Source organism: Lactuca serriola, chromosome 2, assembly GCF_051521515.1.
Source record: "Lactuca serriola cultivar US96UC23 chromosome 2, Lser_US96UC23_V15, whole genome shotgun sequence".
Lineage (NCBI taxonomy): Eukaryota > Viridiplantae > Streptophyta > Magnoliopsida > Asterales > Asteraceae > Lactuca > Lactuca serriola.
This window is the reverse complement of record NC_136409.1, coordinates 107,432,593-107,438,450: the sequence shown is the minus strand read 5'-3', so window position 1 is coordinate 107,438,450 and position 5,858 is coordinate 107,432,593.

The following is a 5,858-nucleotide window of genomic DNA, read 5'->3' as shown; positions in this document are numbered from 1 at the left end:
TAGTGAATATAGTATATCTACCCATAAAAGATATATTAACTATAAATACATTGGGATTAAAACACTCTGTCTAAGAGTATATACTTCTAAATAATAAAATATTTAAGTAAATATACGTGCCTGCATTCATACCAAAATCAGTGTCACAATGACAAGAACCAAAGTATTACGATTGTTGAATATCACAAGTAAGCCTGGGGATATATGGTCAGTCTTGGGAATGGCATAGCCTGATCAACTGTGCTGGTCCAAGGAGTGATTAGCATATGCCCAAGAATGGTTGTGATGTGGCAACAAGTGTAACAACTTACCAACACAACCATAAAGTAATACGATAGGGGTATTTAGTCTTACTGTAATTATCTTAGTCAGTTCGTCTATTTAGCTATTTCTTATATCCCTTTTCGCGCGTAGATTTTAATGGCTGGATTTCACCATGGCGATCCGTACTTCCCAAACCAAGGCAACACTGGATGGCTAGAGGAAGAACCAGAAGATGATCACCCAATCCCTTTGGATGATCACCATGCTGAGGGTTTTTCTGATAGTTCTGACTCGGAGCCTGAAGTCAACAACCTACCCCCAGCTGCTCAAGACCCAAACCTGAACCCCCGTCCCGCATTTCAAGGACCCACACCTCTGTGGGCCACTAACTTGAATAGATGGAGTCAGGAACAGGGTCAACCCATTCCCTACAACGGAGACAGAAGTTTCTACAACCTCACTGAGGGAGGTTCTGCTGACAGGGTCCTACCCATCATGGTTCGTAGGATTTCTAGGAACACGATACTGGGTCAATCAACTATCAATCGAGTCTTGGAGATTGATGCCAACTCTGGCGTTAACACCGTCTGCATTCGCCAACTAGAGTCTGCTCATGAAAGGACTCTGGTCCGCAATGCAGCTCTGCAGAGGGAACTTGCTGAAACTCAAGCTAAAGTTAGGGAACTTCAAGCTCAGCAAGTGAGAACTGACAGGCGTATGAGGGACATGGAACGTCTACTATCGGGATCAAGAACTCATGCTAGCAGTTCTCGTCGCCGATAGAATCTCGACGACTCATCTTTTGGATATAACCTAGTTTATGTAAAACCTTTGGTCTAATTTCGTATCTTTGTAAATCTTAGACCTGTTAGGTCCTGATCTAGTCATAGTTATGTCAAAATGTTCCTATCTTGGTTGATGTAAGGCCTACTTCTAGGCCATTTTTCCCAAACTTGTTACATCTGTAATCCCAGTATTATTGACAGGTATCTAATCATAAGGAAATTATTATCCAATGCTATCATCTTCATTTAGCTATACTATTCATTTTGTTGCTGGACTATGGAGAGTTAGTCCATGAGACACACTCATTATTCATTTATTCTTATCCATGTCGTCATCTTTTAAACGTATAGTTAAAGATACCGCCATGCAGGAATCCCAGGCGTAACTCAAATAACGAAACACCGATACCACCACCTCAACCTCCTCAATCTCCTTCTCCTTTCGATGCCACTATGTTCCAGGCAGCCTTCATAGCAACAATGCAGGCTGCTATGTCAGCCATCAATGCTCCTGTCCCTAGTGGATCGGGAACAGGTGCACCTCCCTCAAACCACGGCGAAAGCCATGGACATCCCCGGGAATGCACCTACAAGGAATTCACGAACGCCAAACTCCGAAGCTTCAATGGAACTGGTGGGGTTATGGTGTTAAGACAATGGATTGAAAAGATGGAATCAGTCTTTGAAATCTATGCTTGCCAGGAGGGCAACAAGGTCAACTTTGCGGCTTGTACCTTCTCTGACAGAGCACTAACATGGTGGAACGGCCATGTTAAGTATCTGACTATAGTGGTGGCATATTCCATCAGCTGGGAAAACTTGAAGGACATGCTGATGAGAGAGTACTGCCCTCGAGGTGAAACACAAAAACTCGAGCAAGAACTCTGGGATCTAAAAATGGTTGGATCCGACATATCAACCTACACAAATAGGTTCTGTGATCTGGAAATCCTATGCCCTGATATGGTTGCTCTCGAGAGCAAGAAGATAGAGAGATATATCTGGGGACTGTCGCCCCAGATCCAGTCAAGTGTGTTAGCTTCCAAGCCTGCCACTTTCGATAGTGCCAAGGAGCTGGCACAATCTCTCATAGATCACAGGAAACCTCAGAACCCAACAATCCCTGCACCCGGACCACAAAAGGACAACAACAACAAGAAGGGGTGGAACAAGAGGAAGAGAGGGGCTTCGCAAGAATCCTCCAAGAGACAACAACTTGTGGCAATCAATGTTGCCATGGTAACTCCCTTTGTCCCTATGAACCCCTTACCATCAAAAACTTATGTTGGAACTCTCCCGAAGTACAACAAATGCAGCTTCCACCACAACGGCCCTTGCAAGGCGATGCAGTGCTCTAACTGCAACAGGAAGGGGCATACAACCCGTTTCTGCAAGACTCCAACAGCTCAGGCCGCCCAGGTTCCTAACGCCGGTATGGGCCAAGCTTGCTATGGTTGTGGCGAAGTAGGCCACTACAAGAGAAACTGCCCTAAAGCGAGGATGGCTGGAGGAGTAAGAAGAGTTATGGCCTTGGGCCACGAGGAAGTGGTAGCTGATCCTACGATAGTTACTGGTACGTTTCTCCTCGATAACTCATATGCTTTCATACTTTTCGACAGTGGAGCGGAGAAAAGTTTCGTAAGTCATAAATTTGCACGCCTGCTTAAACAAAAACCATGTGCATTAGATAATTCGTTCATGGTAGAAATGGCTAACGGGAAAATGGAGAGTACTAACTGCATATACGTAGTTTGTACTTTAACTTTAGATGGCCATATTTTCAAGATAGACCTCATGCCGGTCCCAATTAAATGTTTCGACGTTATCATCGGCATGGATTGGTTGAGTCTTCTTCGCGCCGACATCATGTGCTTTGAAAAAGCAGTTCGTCTTAACCTTCCTAACAACGAAACCTTAGTTATCTATGGCGACAAACCTAGTACGAGCCTTCGCATCATTTCGTGCATCCAAGCCCAGAAGTCCTTGCGAAAGGAGTATCATGCATTCCTCGCACACGTCGTCGATACGAGTCAAGAAATGAAAGACATTCAGAACATCCCAGAAGTACGCGACTTTCCCGACATCTTCCCAGAAGAACTTCCCGGATTACCACCACAACGCCAAGTCGAGTTCAGAATCGACTTAGTGCCAGGAGCTACTCCCGTAGCCAAATCTCCTTATCATCTGGCACCAGCCGAGATGCAGGAACTTTTCAGTCAGCTTAACGAACTTCTCAAGAAGGGATTCATTAGGCCAAGCTTCTCACCATGGGGAGCACCGGTCTTGTTCGTCAAGAATAAAGATGGATCGTTTCGTATGTGCATCGACTATAGAGAACACAACAAGCTTACCATTAAAAATCGTTATCCTTTGCCCCGCATTGACGATTTATTTGATCAACTTCAAGGAGCCAACTACTTCTCGAAGATAGATCTACAATCCAGATATCACCAACTACGAGTGCTAGAGGAGGATGTTCCCAAGACAGCCTTCCGAACTCGTTATGGACACTACGAGTTTGTGGTGATGCCGTTCGGATTAACTAACGCGCCCGCAGTATTCATGGATCTGATGAATAGGGAGGGTGTGTCGTCCTTACTTGGATCAGTTCGTCATTTTTTTCATTAATGACGTACTTATCTACTCTCTAAGTAAGGAGGAACATAGTTAACATCTCCGTAGAGTCTTAGAAACATTGCGAGCGGAGAAGCTCTATGCGAAGTTTTCCAAGTGCGAATTTTGGATCCGACGAGTCGAATTCTTGGGCCATGTTGTTAGCGAAGAAGGAATACACGTGGACCCTTACAAAATCAAGGCCATTGAGAACTGGTCAGCATCGAAGACACTTACAGAAATTCGGCAATTTCTAGGTCTCGCTGGCTACTATCGCAGGTTCATTCAGAACTTCTCCCGCATAGAGAAACCTATTACAACCCTGACCCAGAAAGGCGTGGCCTTTGACTGGGAAGAGAAACAGGAAAGAGCGTTCCAAACACTCAAACGAGCCTTGTGCACCACACAAATACTATCCCTCCCCGAAGGGATAGAAGACTTCGTTGTCTATTGCGATGCATCAAGTCAAGGACTCGGATGTGTTCTGATGCAGCGAGGTAAAGTCATAGCCTATGCCTCGAGACATCTGAAGACACATGAGGTTAACTACACCACCCATGATCTTGAGCTAGGAGCAGTTGTGTTTGCTCTGAAGATCTGGAAACACTACCTGTATGGTACAAAAAGCACGATCTTTACAGACCACAAGAGTCTACAGCAAATTTTCGACCGGAAGGAGCTCAACATGAGACAAAGACGGTGGGTCGAGCTACTCAGTGATTACGAGTGTGAAATTCGTTATCATCCAGGTAAAGCCAATGTAGTAGCAGACGCCCTAAGTTGGAAAGAATATGCTGGTCGTAGAGTCAAATCTTTGACTCTAACTATCCATTCACAATTGTCCATGCAGATTAAGGAGGCTCAGCTCGACGCTTTCAAACCTGAAAATGTGGCAAGTGAATACCTTAGAGGGATCGATAAGAACTTGGAAGTCAAGGGTGGCAGAGCCTTATACCTCATGGATCGGATATGGACACCGAAACACGGTGGCTTCAGAGAATTGGTCATGACTGAGGCTCACAACACTCGTTATTCTGTACACCCGGGATCAGATAAGATGTATCTGGATCTCAAAAAGTTATACTGGTGGCCTAACATGAAAGCAGATATTGCTACCTTCGTAAGTAAGTGCCTTACTTGCACGAAGGTAAAGGTCGAATACCAGAAACCCTCTGGTCTTCTACAGCAACCGGAGATACCAGAATGGAAGTGGGAGCGGATCACTATGGAATTCATAACCAAGTTGCCCAAGACGACGGGTGGACTTGATTCCATATGGGTCATCATCGATAGACTGACCAAGTCTGCACACTTCTTGCCAATCAAAGAAACAAAAAAGATGGAGAAACTTACAAGAACTTACATTAGGGAGATTGTAAGACTACACGGTGTTCCCTTATCTATTATATCAGACAGAGATTATAGATTCACTTCGAGGTTCTGGCAGTCGTTACAAAGTTCCCTAGGAACTAGGCTGGACATGAGTACAGCCTACCATGCACAGACCGACGGACAAAGTGAGAGAATTATCCAAACATTAGAAGATATGTTGCGAGCCTGTGTGATTGAATTTGGGAAAGCTTGGGATACCCATTTACCCCTTGTCGAATTTTCCTACAACAATAGTTATCACACGAGCATAAAGGCAGCTCCATTCGAGGCCCTCTATGGCCGAAAGTGCAGATCCCCTCTATGCTGGGCTGAGGTGGGTGATACCCAGTTAGCTAAGGGACGAGTTCCCAAAAACACTCTCACGGGTCCAAAGATCATTCGGGAAACGACAGAGAAGATAGTTCAAATTCGTGAATGATTGAAAGCCTCTAGAGACCGACAGAAAAGCTACGCTGACAAGCGAAGGAAACCGTTGGAATTCCAGGTGGGTGACCGTGTTCTATTGAAGGTCTCACCCTGGAAGGGCTTGATATGCTTCGGAAAGCGTGGAAAGCTAAATCCAAGGTACATAGGGCCTTTCGAGATTCTCGCAAGAATCGGCCCTGTAGCTTACAAACTCAATCTACCCGATGAACTTCGTAACGTACATTCTACATTCCACGTCTCTAACTTGAAAAAGTGTTTGTCCGACGAGACTCTTGTAATCCCACTCGACGAGATCGAGATCAACAAGAGCCTCAACTTCGTGGAAGAACCGGTAGAGATCATGAACCGTGAGGCCAAGCAGACGATGCAAAGTTGCAT